Raw genomic sequence first — 15,906 nt, forward strand, 5'->3', positions numbered from 1 at the left:
CTCCTTCTGCACTGTAAATTCTCATCCGAACACATGCCATGGGGAACCGCAATTCAGCGGGGTCTGACTTCCTCGCCCGATGCCGACCTCTGCCCCAGCGACAACCCTTTCCACGGGCTCTCCAACCACACTGAATGCCCTCTGCTCTGCTGCGATGAGGGGCTGCAGGTCAGGTGGTCCCCCTCCCGTCTTCGTCCGTTCTTGGCGGTTGTGTGCGGACTTCTCCTGGGGGGAGGGGAAGGAAACAGAAAATGCAGTGTTAGACACTCCTACGCATGCAGCCCAGGGGGTGGGTAGTTGGTGGCCTCAGTGTCCAGGGCACCCGGCCATGGCAGCCGGTGTGGGTGCTGGAATGTGTTGCAGGGTGGGATTCAGCCGCCCTCTTGGTGGGCGGTGGTGGGGTTACGGGTGTGTGGGATGGAGGTTACAAGGGTTGGTGCCAGGGGCACAGTGCTGACTATTAACCCTGGCCGCCCTGAGCGTCTGTGCTGGCCGGTCCGCGAAGTGTTGCCCACGGCGCAGACAACCACTGCCACCTGTACCCAGGCCCGGCACGTGGCGGCGGCTGACAGCCTCCTTCCCACCCCAAGGTACAGGGTCACCCACCTCTCCATGGCATCTAGCAGGGTCTCCAGTTCCTCATAGGTAAATCTCAGGTCGGCGCGTCCTGCTGCCATCTTGCTGGCTGGGATGGTGTATGGGGAGTGAAGTGTGTATATGCAGCTGCAGCTTGTCAGCCGCCTGAGTGTCAGTCGCGAATCCGGCACTGTTTCCCATTCAAATCAATTATGTTCCACGTGCTAGTCCCTTAACGGTCGTTGAATTGATCCAGAATCAGGGGCGTCATTCTCCGACCCCCCGCCGGGTCGGAGAATGGCCGTTGGCCGCCGTGAATCCCGCCCCCGCCCCCGCCGAAGTCTCCGGTACCGGAGATTGGGCGGGGGCGGGAATCGGGCCGCGCCGGTTGGCGGGACCCCCCCGCTCAATTCTCCGGCCCGGATGGGCCGAAGTCCCGCCCAGAAATTGCCTGTCCCGCCGGCGTAAATCAAAGCTGGTATTTACCGGCGGGACCAGGTGGCGCGGGCGGGCTCCAGGGTCCTGGGGGGGGCGCGGTGCGATCTGACCCCGGGGGGTGCCCCCAAGGTGGCCTGGCCCGCGATCGGGGCCCACCGATCCGCAGGCGGGCCTGTGCCATGGGGGCACTCTTTCCCTTCCGCCTCCGCCACGGCCTCCACCATGGTGGAGGCGGAAGAGACTCTCCCCACTGCGCATGCGCGGGAAACTGTCGGCGGCCGCTGACGCTCCCGCGCATGCGCCGCATTTCCGCGCCAGCTGGCGGGGCAACAAACGCCATTTCCGCCAGCTGGCGGGGCGGAAATCCCTCCGGCGCCGGTCTAGCCCCTCAATGTTGGGGCTCGGCCCCCAAAGATGCGGAGCACTCCGCACCTTTGGGCCGGCGCAATGCCCGTCTGATTGGCGCCGTTTTTGGAGCCAGTCGGGGGACATCGCGCCATTGGGGGAGAATTTCGCCCCAGTTGTGGCACCAGTTTTGCTGTGGTAAAACTCCACTAATCCTGCCCCGGCGTCAACACTTAATCGAACGGAGAATCAGGTTGGTAGTGTTGTTTCATGCTTCCAATTCTAGCTTTTCTAATCTCTCCTTTTGTTTCTCTCCATTTATACTTTTCAGAATTTTCTTCCAAATCCTTCTCTGCATATCCAGAGCTTCTTTTTCAAATCCATTCAGGGTGTTTTTGATTTTGAGTAAATTCGCCACATTTTCATTCAGGAGCGGTGTATAAAGTGCAATAACTTCAATACCATCTACATTGTGCAATCATACAAAGGCAAACTTACTCCCTTAATTTCTCTGCTTTTAACACATTCCCTTAGGTTCTCTCAGTCAGAATGCATTTGCCCTAAGCCTTGCTCCGTGCCATTTCAATATTTCTAACTACTTTTTTTGCCATTTTTTTTTCCACCCACCAATCTGGGGTATGTCTCCTTCCATATGATTGAAATTAGCTAATTTCCAGTCCCGACAGATTTATTTTAAGCTTCAATTTGCCTTTCCTTATTTTCGAAGGGCGGGATTTACCGGCTGTTCACACCTGCGGGTAATTCCGGTCCCACACCAGGGCACAGTTTTCCCGGGGATGTGGAGTGCTACCACCTGGAACTCCTGTTGACAACGGTCGGTACATCCCCCAGGTGGACTGCCTCCGCTGCCAAAGATCACGCGGCAGAGTGATCGATAAATCCCGCCCACACCCAAAGTGAGTCGACAAGGTAAAGTCACCGTTCTCCAAATGCTGTCCTTCTTCATTACTCAGGACATTTTTTTTTAACAACAAAAAAAACTTATATTGACAAAAAAAACTTCACTGATGAGAAGAATCTCTGGAACTCTGAGATCAACTCCAGTTCAGTGGTTACCAATACTCTCAAATATCCCTCCCTCCATTCGACGGGACACAGCAACACGCAGAGAAATCTGCAGCAACTTGCACCGGCCCATCCACAGAGACATTCAAGAGCCTCAACTTGTCACATTGCTCTCCAAAGCCACCCCTGGACATGAAATCAAACATTTCCACCTTCATAACACTGATGAAATCTGGAGGAAAGCTTGGGCAGAAAACACCCTCCCAAGTAATCACATTGGGCGGAATTCTCAATTTTTGAGTCTAGGTGCGGTGGCGGACACCTCTGGCGGTGCTTTTGCTGCTGGTCAGAATGGCAGCATCCTATGACAAGTTCTGCGCTTGTAACCTAATTAATTAGACACAGACGGGTTCCCCTCTGAATCACTATTCATCCTCCCACTGACAGCTGTCAGGCTACAAGATTCTGGCACCATTTTTAAACCACTACAGCACTCATATTAATCTCTCCAGCCGACCTGTCTGCATCAAACCTTGTAATATGTCAGCAACCCAGAGGAAAAAAGCTAGCAGCCTCAAATAATATGTCCATTCCGCGATTCAGCACTGTCCGGATAAGACACCGTCTGTGGTACCGGGGGAAGGAGAACCCAATACTCCCCAATCCCAGGTGGTGACACAGGAGGGTCCAGAGGTCCAGCACCCCAGTGCAGACCATGACGACCATGAGGACAGGACCCAGTCTGCCCTGGCCAGAGTGGTGAACAGCGCAACGGGAACAGAGCAGCACCATGGCAGAAAGGCTTTGTTGAACTCAGCTCAAAGTCTCGCGCAAACTGAGGACCACCTTGTGCACATAATTGGGTTTTAGACCGATCTAATTTCACGCTGGCGTGACTCAACGTTGGAAAGCCTGATGGAATGACGGCAGGCAGCTGTTTTAATGAGCATTCAAGAGGTGTAACTGATGTTCATGCCACGAGCCAGCCAGCGGGAAGACTGAACCATTAACCCACCATTGGGAGAATTGCAACATCTTTTTATGCCGGTGGGCTTCTTTCCATTCCAAATGCTCCCATTCCGATTTTCTGCTCCCACCCACCACCAAACCCACCATAGGCAGGATGGGAGAATTCCGCACCTTGGGCCGGATTCTTCAGTTGGGAGACTGAAGGTCCCCATAGCGCAGGATTCTCCGATTCTCATAATTTGCGATCAGGCGGAGAATCCCTTTCAAAATCGGGGGCGGTGCCTGTTTGACGCAGGTTTCGTATGCTCCGCCCCCTCCAAAATGGCTTCATCGCGGCATGCGCCGCACGCCATTGGAGTGGCTTCACCGTGTCACCTGAAGGCCCTCCCCCGATGCTCCGCCCCCGATGGGCTGAGTTCACGACGGCGCAGTTCACTTCAGGTCCCAGCCGTGCAGGAACCCGGCGTGGTGGCTATGGACTGTGTCCAGTGCCACCACAGTCAGGCGGGAGCCGTGTTGCTGGCCGGGGGGGGGGGGCTCTGTCTGGCAGGTTGGGACGCGCCCGGCTGGCGCCATGTTTTACGGTGCGACTGCTACAGCTTGTCAATGTGCGCATGCACGGCCACGGATCCGGCCGTTTATTTTGTGGAGGCCGGGAGTTTTACGTGGTTGAATCATCGGTGAGGGCCCCGCCAAAGACGATCAGCTCATTGCCTGTTGGGACTCGAGTCAAGGATTGTTCGAGGCTTAAGTAGAATTTCTCTTTGGATTAGTCAGTAGCTTCTAGTGTTAGGGTGTACGTGCTGGTTCTGGACTAGGGTGAGTTGAAGCGTCGCAAGGTATTCCTTTTTCCCGCATGGAGAGTCTCTGAGACGGCCAACTGGTTTGTTTTTAAATGTGAGGCCAATGCCTGGAGGTGCCGATCTTCTGGTTTACCTTTCCAGAGGAAGGTGTAACTGCCACCTTGTTCCTTGAGCCGGCCTTGCCTGACCCATCAGCTCTCGCCTAGGGGAGCGATGTCAATGGTGAAATGCCTGAATCCCTGACAACAATGGCTGTGCTAATGGTCTGTTGCTGTTGAGTTTGTCCATGAGGGTCCTGATGTTCCAGGTCCCAAATCATTTTAAGAGGTGGAAGACGTCTGTGCATGAGTTCTTTTAACGTGGCCTGGCACGCCAGCTATCATACGGGCTTGACAGTGTAAAGCCTTGGTTGAGTGGCAAGAGGTTCCCAACAACTGGAGACCAGTCTCCGTTGCCTGGGCCTAGGTCATACAAACACACATGGCCCTACTGTCCTCCTTTCTCCCTCCCACATGGGATTCACAAAGTGCAGGGGTGGCCTCACCAGCTCATGATGGTGGCAGTGGGCTGGGAGTCCATTTGATTCCGTTGGGCTTGCGACAGCCCAAGCGCTGCTTAATACGGAGTTCGTCGCTCAGAGTTCCTGCTCTTTAAACTGCTGTCACTCCATGTTCTGCTGTTTAAACTGCCCCACTCCCTGTTATTGCTCTTTAAACTGCTGTCACTCTATGTTTCTGCTCTTTAAACTGCCCCCACTTCCTGTTCGTACTCTTTAAACATGGCTTTTTGACTTTTACCACAGGATAGTTTTAGTTAAGTGTTCCATTATTACAATCGTCAAACATTTCGGGCGGGTTTATCCGCCCCAAAGGTGCGGAATCCTCTGCATCTTCCCAGCACCGGAGTGTTTGGCGCCACACCAACCGGCGCCAAAGGGCCTCCGCCGGCCGGCGCGAGTTGGCACATGCGCGGGAGCGCCAGCGTGTGCTGGCGTAATCCCAGCGCATGCGCAGGGGGATCTTCTCCGCACCTGCCATGGCGGAGGTTGACAGCAGCCAGTGTGGAGGGAAAGAATGCCCCCACGGCACAGGCCCTCCCGCGGATCGGTGGGCCCCGATCGTGCAGGTCCCGCCGGCGTAAATCACAACAGGTCCTTACCGGCGGGACCTGCCGAAAACAGGCGGCCACTTGGCCCAACGCGGGCCGGAGAAATCGCGGGGGGGTTGGCCGCTGCCAGCAGCCGCCGACCAGTGCACCGCGATTCCCGCCCACGCCAAAACCCCGGCGCCGGAGAATTCGGCAGCCGGCGGGGGCGGGATTCACGCCACCACCCGGCGATTCTCCGACCCGGCGGGTGGGGGTCGGAGAATCCCGCCCTTCATCCTCAATTTATTTTCCATTATTAATGTTCTAAAATGCATTCCAATACGAGGACAGATTGTATCTAATTTCTAAACTGTATCTTGACATATTAGTACAGGCATATAACAGACGGCAGCACAGTGGCGCACTGGTTAGCACTGCTGCTTCACGGCTCCGAGGACCAGGGTTTGATCCCGGCCCCAGGTCATTGTCCATGTGGAGTTTGCACATTCTCCCTGTGTCTGCGTGGGTCTCACCCCTACAACCCAAAAAGATGTGCAGGGTAGGTGAATTGGCCATGTCAAATTGCCCCTGAATTATAAAAAACAATTGGGTACAATTCTCTAAAATCAAAAAGACAGGCATATGGCTATTAGACCACTGACGAATCCATACATTGTGAACACAATGATGCCAGTATACAATTAGAAAACATAAATTTTGAAACTTCAGTTATATTATTATACCTCTTCCTAGCAGTCCCTCAAAACAAGGAGGAACTTGTCACAGAGTACAGCCCATGGCAAGAGTTTGCATGTGGAATCTTTTGGTGCGGAATGTTATACTCTACCACAGAGTTCTGGTTGACCCGCTCTTACCAGCTGCCATAAGTGTATCACAAGGAATTTGACAATAAAACCTGTTTGGCCACTTTAGATCATAGATCAAAGAATTTACATGCAGAAGGAGGCCATTCAGCCCAACGCATCTACACCGGCCCCTGAAAGAGCACCCTACCTAAGCCCAAACCTCCGCCCTATCCCCGCAACCCAGCAACCCCACCTAACTTTTGGACACTACAGGTCAATTTAGCGTGACCAATCCACCTAACCCGCACATCTTTGAAGGAAGCCGGAGCACCTGGAATAAACCCACACAGACACGGGGAGAATGTGCAGACTCTGCAGACAGTGACCCAAGCCGGGAATCAAACCCGCGTCCCTGATGCTGTGAAGCAACAGTGCTAACTGTCATGATCTACATCAGCATATCATGGTGCAATCACACACACACACTGATGGACATACAGTAGGACCAACCAGCATACACATTGCAGCCAATCACCAGTGAGAGCACTCGCACTATAAAGACAGGGGACACCAGAGGTCAGCCCCTTTTCTAGCAGCAGCCAGCTCAGAGCACAGAGCTCACAGCCTGCCTCTCAGACATTCACCATGTGCTGAGTGCCACACCTAGATAGTGATAGGACAGGGTCCACAGATAAGCTGGTAATGCACGTACCCAAGCTTACAGTAGGTTATTACAGTTGAGTTGTTAATAAAATAGAGTTACACCATCTCCAGCCGTGTTGACCTGTTTGTAGACCAGAACACCCAACACGACACTAACCACTGAACACACCTTCCATGGGTATCAAGTCCTGAAGAGGGAATTAAACCCAGAGCGTCTGGCTCAGAGGTAATGATGTTACCACTGTGCCACAAGACTCGCTTATTTATTATTATACCAGACTATTAGTGGACTGAAAATTCAACACAACATCAGTGGTAAGAATTCTAAGCTGAACTGTTTGTCACTTAATTGCTGAAGTTATTTTATTGCAGTGAAATATTCCATGTTTCATCGATAAAAGGTCAGCAAGCTGTCCATATATCGCAGTGGCAGATATCCGCCGGGTCGGAGAATCGCCGGGAGCTGGCGTGAATCCCACCCCCGCCAGTTGCCGAAGTCTCCGGCACCGGATATTGGGCGGGGGCGGGTATTGCGTCGGTTGGCGGGCCCCCCCGCGCGATTCTCCGGCCCGGATGGGCTGAAGTCCCGCCGCTAAAATGCTTGTCCCGCCGGCGTAAATTAAACCACCTACCTTACCGGCGGGACAAGACGGCGCGGGCGGGCTCCGGGGTCCGGGGTGATCTGCCCCCGGGGGGTGCCCCCATGGTGGCCTGGCCCGCGATCGGGGCCCACCGATCCGCGGGCGGACCTGTGCCGTGGGGGCACTCTTTCCCTTCCGCCTCCGCCACGGTCTCCACCATGGCAGCGACAGAAGAGACTCCCTCCACTGCGCATGCGCGGGAATGCCGTCAGCGGTTGTTGACGCTCCCGCGCATGCGCCGCCCGGAGATGTCATTTCCGCGCCAGCTGGCGGGGCACCAAAGGCCTTTTCCGCCAGCTGGCGGGTCGGAAATTCGTCCGGCGCCGACCTAGCCCCTTAAGGTTGGGGCTCGGTCCCCAAAGATGCGGAGCATTCCGCACCTTTGGGGCGGCGCGATGCCCGTCTGATTTGCGCCGTTTTGGGCGCCAGTCGGCGGACATCGCGCCATTTCTGGAGAATTTCGCCCCAGGTTTCAAGTCGAATGTGACTCACCAGAATCATTCTGATGAAGATTCATATTTGACCTGAAACATCAACTCTCTTTGTCTCTCCACAGATGCTTCCAGGCCTGCTGAGTGTTTCCAGCACTTTCTGATTGTTTTTTGTGACTTCCAGCATCCTAGGTAGTTGTTGAAATGGTGATGAATTTGTTAGATGGACTGAGGGGAAAAAGCAAGACATGTTAATGTCCTTGTGCCTGTGCCTGCAAGTGTAATAATTGAGATGCTTTTGCAAAGTTCAACCAAAAAATTAAAAATCAAATAAAGATTGCAAGAATTTCATCCCACCTCCACGGTTAGAGAGTATACTTTTCAAATAGGAATACTAAACAATGGGTGAGATTCTCCGGCCGCCGAAACATTTGTTCTGTCGTTCACCGATCGGCCGGAGAATCCCCGTTCACGACCAAATCGGGGACGGTGCTGCTTTCGCGAAGCTCTGCACCCTCCAAAGCGGCGTATCGACATTGCCTGAGGCCAACTCCCCGATAATCCACCCCCGATCGGCCGAGTTCCCGACGGCGCCTGTCGCGTGCCGTCTCATCCGTCGGGAATTCGGCGTGGCGGCTGAGGACTCAGTCCAGCGCCGCCACAGTCGGGGGAGGGCCAATCCACGGGCTGGGGTGACTTTGCCAGGGGCTGGGGCACTGTTGGGGGATGGTCCCGGGTGTGCGAGCCGGCCAAAGCGGGGGGGGGTACTATTTTGCAGGCTGGGCCCGCGAGCGGCCAGTGTCATGTACGGCGCGGCTGCTGCAGGCCGCCGCTGTGCGTATGCGCAGCCACGGACCCAGCAATTCTCCAGGCCGTATCAGCAGCTAGAGCAGGGTGCTCTACTCTGCCTTGATGCTAGCTCCCAGCCAAACGGAGGATCGGTGGCCGTTTTGCGCCATTTGTTCTGTCGTAAAACACCACCGTTCCCATGCCTGCCTAGGGACATAGCCTCAAAATCGAAGAATCCAGCCCAAAGATTTTTAGAAAGAAGTCCCAAATTGATTTCTGATTCTGATGCAAAGCGAGAATCTTCCTCAAGTCCATTTACCACCCCCACCCCCGAAGTTCAAATATATTGGATTCAGAAAATTAACAAGGAATTACATAAATTAACACATAGTCAGAGAAATTGGATGGATCGATAGAAGCAAGGTGGCTAGTAGGATTGATGTGTATTCCAGGGAATTGAGCCAGACAGTAAGAATCTATTAAAATTGAAAAACAACACTCTCCTGGCACTCGATTCCTTCTCATTCTTGCAAAGGAAACACACAGAAATTGGGTGGGATTCTCCGAGCCCCCGCCGGGTTGGAGAATCGCTGGGGGGGCGGCGGCGTGAATCCTGCCCCGACGTCAGCTGCCGAACGCGCCGGGGTTTTGCGGGGGCGGGAATCGTGCCGCGCCGGTCGGCAGCCGCTAGCAGCGGCCACCCCGGCGATTCTTCGGCCCGTGATGGGTCGAGCGGCCGCCCGTTTTCAGCCGGTCCTGCCGGCGCAAATCAAACCAGGTCCTTACCGGCGGGACCTGGCTCTGCGGGCTGCCTGCGGAGTCCTCAGGGGGATCTAGCTCCGGGGTGGGGGCCCCCACGGTGGCCTGGCCCACGATCGGGGCCCACCGATCCGCGCGCGGGCCTGTGCCGTGAGGGCACTCTTTCCCTCCGCGCCGGCCGGTGTAACGGTCCGCCATGGCCGGCGGACGTGCTGGGATGATGCCAGCACACGCTGGCACTCGCGCGCATGCGCCAACTCACGCCGGCCGGCGGAGGACCTTCGGCACCGGTTGGCACAGCGTCAAGCCTTTTGGCGCCAGCTGACGCGGCACCAACCCCACCAGCGCCGGCCTAGCCCCTGAAGGTGCGGAGGATTCCGCACTGTTCGTGCGGCCTGATGCCGGAGTGATTCACACCATTCCTCCGCGTCGGTATGGCTCGCCCCGCCGGTTAGGGGAAATCCCTGAACTGGACTAGAATTCAGACATTTGAAAACTCCTGTAAGTAGTTTCAATTCAGATAACATTCATTAATTTGCAATAAATGGTGAGAATGTGAGAGATTGTCACATAATTCTGGTGCAGTAAGTCATTGTGCAGGGACGAATCTTATATGTTCTATCCTTGTCATTTTTGATTATAAGAAAGAAAACTGTCATAAATATAGGTGCATTGTTTTGCATATGTGCAAGTTAGGTTTTACATTGCATCTCACTGGGAGAGGTCTCACCAGGACCTGACATGGGCCTGCTTTTATCCTAATAGTTTTAACAAGCATCAGGTGGTAGGTCTCCACAATCTACCCGCGGAGCGTGGCCAAATTATTTATACCACACACGAGTCTGTCCCATAACATTTCTGAAAGGGACTGCACAAATTCGCAGTGCTCAGCCAAGTGCCAAAAATGGTTCAAAAAGCCTGTCACACACTCGCCCCATTAAACCAGTATCATTACATGATCGCAGGCAGCTTGGGGTCTTATGACAGTTTCCTTTCTTATCATCAAAAATGACAAGGATACCACTTGTTTCGACAAAGTATTGCATGCGCTCTGCATATTGATCCCAATCCTCCAGCTCCGCATGGACTGCATCCAGTTTACCGAACAGCGGCATTTTATATAAAATGACGTAAAGAAGTCAATATGAACTCAGGCCGACAATGCAAAACAACGGGCGAGTCTGGGCTTCCTTAAATCCTCATCGCCAATATAGCAACACCTAAGGAAACTGACAGGAGCATTGGGCTTATTTGTTTACATATATACAAGTTAAACTTTCCACAGCATCTCACTCCTAACGCCGACCTACTGGGAAAATAGGTCTCACCGGGTCCTGACTTGGGCCTGCTTTTATCTAATGGTTTAACGAGCCCCAGGTGGTGGATCCCCTCCCCCTATCTGGGGAGGTAGCATTCATTGAGCCCCATTGGGCGATTAGTGATTGTTTTCTCATGTTTCTCATGACACTGATATAGAAACCAGTTCCACTTCAAGATAAAATTGGAAAAATATTACATTGCTCAATGTGGCTACATTCCCATCTTAAAGAGATCCAATATACATAACAAAAATGGAACAACAGGGGCATCATTCTCCGACCCCCCAGAGGCAACCGGCGGGTGCGGGATTCACGGCGGCCAACGGCCATTCTCCGACCCCCCAGAGGGTCGGAGAATGGCCGTTGGCTGCCGTGAATCCCGCCCCCGCCGGTTGCCGAAGTCTCCGAAGGGAGAAAAGTCGGCGGGGCGTTAATGTCGCCGCTGCCACGGAGAATGTCACGGGTCAGCGCAAGGCAGCCGATTTTCGGCCTGCCGATATTCTCCCTTCCGGATGGGCCGAAGTCCCGTCGACGTGATGACCGTTCACGTCGACGTAAATTAAACCTCCTTTTCATCGGCGTGACCCGGTGCTCCAGGCTCACGCCGACCAGTGTGGAGGTGAGTGACGGCCTGGGGGGTTGGCTCTGGGCAGGGGGTCCGTGCCGGGGTGAGGTTGGGGGGAGTCCGTGCCGGGGTGGAGGTTGGGGGGGGGGGTCCGTGCTGGGGTGGAGGTTGGGGGGGGGGTCCGTGCCAGGGTGGAGGTTGGGGGGGGGACCGTGCTGGGGTGGAGGTTGGGCGGGGGGTCCGTGACGGGGTGGAGGTTGGGGGGGGTCCGTGCTGTGCCGGGGTGGAGGTTGGGGGGGGGTCCGTACCGGGGTGGAGGTTGGGGGGGGTCCGTGCTGGGGTGGAGGTTGGGGGGGGGTCCGTGCCAGGGTGAGGTTGCGGGGGGGTCCGTGCCGGGGTGGAGGTTGGGGGGGGGGTCCGTGCCGTGCCGGGGTGGAGGTTGGGGGGGGGGTCCATGCCGTGACGGGGTGGAGGTTGGGGGGGGTCCGTGCTGGGGTGGAGGTTGGGAGGGGGGGTCCGTGCGGGGTGAGGTTGGGGGGGGGTCCGTGCCGGGGTGGAGGTTGGGGGGGGGGTCCGTGCCGTGCCGGGGTGGAGGTTGGGGGGGGGTCCGTGCTGGGGTGGATGTTGGGGGGGGGTCCGTGCCGTGCCGGGGTGGAGGTTGGGGGGGGGTCCGTGCTGGGGTGGAGATTGGGGGATGGGGGTCCGTGCCGGGGTGGACGTTGGGGGGGGGTCCGTGCCGTGCCGGCGTTGAGGTTGTGGGGGGGTCCGTGCTGGGGTGGAGGTTGGGGGGGCGTCCGTGCCGGGGTGGAGGTTGGGGGGGGGGGTCCGTGCTGGGGTGGAGGTGGGGGGGGGGGTCCGTGCCGGGGTGGAGGTTGGGGGGTCAGTCCGTGCCGGGGTGGAGGTTGGGGGGGGGTCCGTGCCGGGGTGGAGGTTGGGGGGGGTCCGTGCTGGGGTGGAGGTTGGGGAGGGGGTCCGTGCCGGGGTGGAGGTTGGGGGAGGGGGGGTCCGTGCCGGGGTGGAGGTTGGGGGCGGGGGTCCGTGCCGGGGTGGAGGTTGGGGGGGGTCCGTGCTGGGGTGGAGGTTGGGGGTTGGGGGGGGTCCGTGCTGGGGTGGAGGTTGGGGGGGGGGTTCCGTGCCGGGGTGGAGGTTGGGGGTTGGGGGGGGGTCCGTGCTGGGGTGGAGATTGGGGGGGTGGGTCCGTGCCGGGGTGGAGGTTGGTGGTTGGGGGGGGTCCGTGCTGGGGTGGAGGTTGGGGAGGGGGTCCGTGCCGGGGTGGAGGTTGGGGGGGGGGGTCCGTGCCCGGGTGGAGGTTGGGGCGGTGGTCCTTGCCGGGGTGGAGGTTGGGGGGGGGGGTCCGTGCCCGGGTGGAGGTTGGGGGGGGTGGTCCTTGCCGGGGTGGAGGTTGGGGGTTGGGGGGGGTCCGTGCTGGGGTGGAGGTTGGGCGTTGTGGGGGGTCCATGCTGGGTCGGAGGTTGGGGGGGGGGTCTGTGCCGGGGTGGAGGTTGGGGGTTGGGGGGGGTCCGTGCTCGGGTGGAGGTTGGGGAGGGGGTCCGTGCCGGGGTGGAGGTTGGGGGGGGGGGTCCGTGCCCGGGTGGAGGTTGGGGGGGGCTCCTTGCCGGGGTGGAGGTTGGGGGTTGGGGAGGGTCCGTGCTGGGGTGGAGGTTGGGGGTTGGGGGGGGTCCGTGCTGGGGTGGAGGTTGGGGGGGGGTCCGTGCCGGGGTGGAGGTTGGGGGTTGGGGGGGGTCCGTGCTGGGGTGGAGGTTGGGGAGGGGGTCCGTGCCGCGGTGGAGGTTGGGGGGGGGGGTCCGTGCCGGGGTGGAGGTTGGGGGGGGGTCCGTGCCGGGGTGGAGGTTGGGGGGGGTCCGTGCTGGGGTGGAGGTTGGGGGGGTCCGTGCTGGGGTGGAGGTTGGGGGGGGGGGGTCCGTGCCGGGGTGGAGGTTGGTGGGGGTGCGTGTTGGGGTGGAGGTTGGGGGGGGGGTCCGTGCCGGGGTGGAGGTTGGGGGGGTCCGTGCTGGGGTGGAGGTTGGGGGTTGGGGGGGGTCCGTGCTGGGGTGGAGGTTGGGGGGGGGGGTCCGTGCCGGGGTGGAGGTTGGTGGGGGTCCGTGTTGGGGTGGAGGTTGGGGGGGGGGTCCGTGCCGGGGTGGAGGTTGGGGGGGTCCGTGCCGAGGAGGGTGATGGGAGGGCAAGTGAGTTGGTCCACCTGGCCAGGTGCCAGCCTCCAACAGTTGGACCCATGCGGTCCATGCCACCTGGCTGGGGGGAGGAGGGGATATGGGCAATGATGACATGTCGTCGTTCCCCTGCCCCCCCACCAGGCCGTCATGTTTTCAGATCATCCAGCGATGTTGGCCGCCGTGGTGGCAGCCGCTCATGTCTATGTTGCCCTGGATGAGGAGGAGGAGGAGCGTGCCAGAGAGGCGGCGCAGGCTGCCGCAGACATCGGTGCACCGGTGCATCCGGGCAGTGACAGATGCCCTTTATGCCATGGCGCACCGCTACATCCGCTTCCCCGTGGACCGGGCCAGCCAAGATGGCTTCTCTGCCGTTGCCGGGTTCCCCATGGTCCAGGGCGCGATCGATGGGATGCACGTCGCCGTGCGGCCACCTGCAGATAACAGGGCCGTTTTCACTAATAGGAAGGGGACCTATTCGATGAATATACAGGTGGTCTGCGACCACCGCATGATGATCCTGCACGTCTGCGCCCGTCACCCAGACAGTGTACACGACTCATTCGTGTTGTCGCGGTCATCCATCCCCGGCATGTACGAGGGACGCCATCCCCGGCTGAGGGGCTGGTTGCTGGGCAACAGGGGCTACCCATTGCGATCGTGGCTGATGACGCCTATACGGAGGCCACGCAATGAGGCGGAGAACCGCTACAATGATGCCCATGTAGCGACAAGGGGAGTGATCGAGAGGTGCTTTGGCGTGCTGAAGATGCGTTTCAGGTGCCTGGACCTCTCTGGGGGCGCCCTCCAGTATCGGTCAGATAGGGTCGGCCACATCATTGTGGTGTGCTGCGTCCTGCACAACATAGCCCAGCAGAGGGGCGATGTGCCGCAGGCAGAGGAGGGCGGAGTGGAGGAGCAGCAGGAAGAGGCACAGTCCTCCCCAGATGAGGGGGATGGGGGCAATGGTCAGGGCAGACGGGGTAGACACATGCGGGTGGCTGTCCACCGTTACCAGCTGGCCCAGCGGGCACGGGACAGACTGATAGACGCCCGTTTCACTGACTAGATGGGCGTGGGAATCGGGTAGTATGGCCACAGACCGCACACCATGGCAACAGCCGACCACCCACACCCCCCACCCATCCACCCACCCAGCACCCTCACCCCCCTCCCCAACCCCACCCACCCCACCCGCATGCACACCACCCCTCCCCCCCATTGCCGATCCACCGGCGGCACAACAGGCCGGGCTCACACAGTTGCGGGTGGACGCGTGTCTATCGCAGGCCATGGAGGATGATGACAACCCGCCCTGCGATGAGCTCCTGGCTCTACATCGTTGGACTATGTCTGACCCATGGCCACAGTACCACCATCCACCTGGACCATCCCTGCATGCGGCTGTGACACTGCAGCGCACGGTCCCGTCCTCTGCCCGGGGGATGTTGATGGCGGCCCAGGGGGAAGGGGGCAGACTCACCTGGGGCTGAGGTAAGACCACCCCTCACACACACACTTGCGCTCAACGTACATGACACGCCTGCACACTTTGGACAGAGCACAAAGGCAGCTTCGGTAGGTGTAACATTGACTTTAATAACCAAAGGAGTTTGTCATGATATTCAAACACACACATCATGATAGACACACCAACAGACAAATCAGAACACACAACACCACAACCAATGACAGAAAGATATAAAAGCACAGACACGACCCCCGGTGGTCAGTATTAGCTGCAGAGGAGGACCAGGACAGATCTGCTACCAAACACACTCAGGGAGACAGCACGTGCAGAGGATCCAGAACGAACTGTATTATAAGAGTTAAAATAAAATAGAGTTGTACCACATACAACTGTGTTGGCTCATCTGTGCACCAGAGCACCCAACACCACATGGTATAGGAGTGGATCGATACCTGCCGGCATACCTCAGTGTACACAGACAACCAGCAGTGCCCAGGCAAAATGATAGAGCTCCCGGTTCCGCAGCCGCTCCAGTGCTACGGCGATCTCCGCGAAAACTGGCGGCGATTCCGGCAATGGTTCGAATTGTTCCTGCTGGCAGCTGAACTCCAAGACCTGGATGATAGCGAAAAAATTGAATTTCTCCTCACCACCGCCGGTGCAAGGGCAAGAGAAATATTCACAAGGTTCAGGTTCTTCAGGAGGCAGCAAAGGTACGATTACCAGGCAGTCCTGGACAAATTCTCCAAGTACTGTGAAGAAAACGCAATCCAATCGGCAAGTAAAGGTAAGAAAAGCTGCAGTACTCACCTCGTGGCTGGGATCCCGGAGCCCGAATTCCAAGAGGCCGAAATCCCGGGCCTGAGAGAGGGCTGGGTCGAGGTCGGCGGCCATCTTGCTAAAGGTATCACGCTAGCACAGTTGCGCGAGCAGTGCGCAGAACCGGAAGTTTCGTTTGCGCATGCGCGAGATGCTGCGCATGCGCAGTCAAGAAAACGGCCATCGGTAAAGGAACAGCGATCTGAGCATGCGCAGTCGCTTCCTACGT

Source organism: Scyliorhinus torazame, chromosome 3, assembly GCF_047496885.1.
Source record: "Scyliorhinus torazame isolate Kashiwa2021f chromosome 3, sScyTor2.1, whole genome shotgun sequence".
In the NCBI taxonomy this organism is placed as follows: Eukaryota; Metazoa; Chordata; class Chondrichthyes; order Carcharhiniformes; family Scyliorhinidae; genus Scyliorhinus; species Scyliorhinus torazame.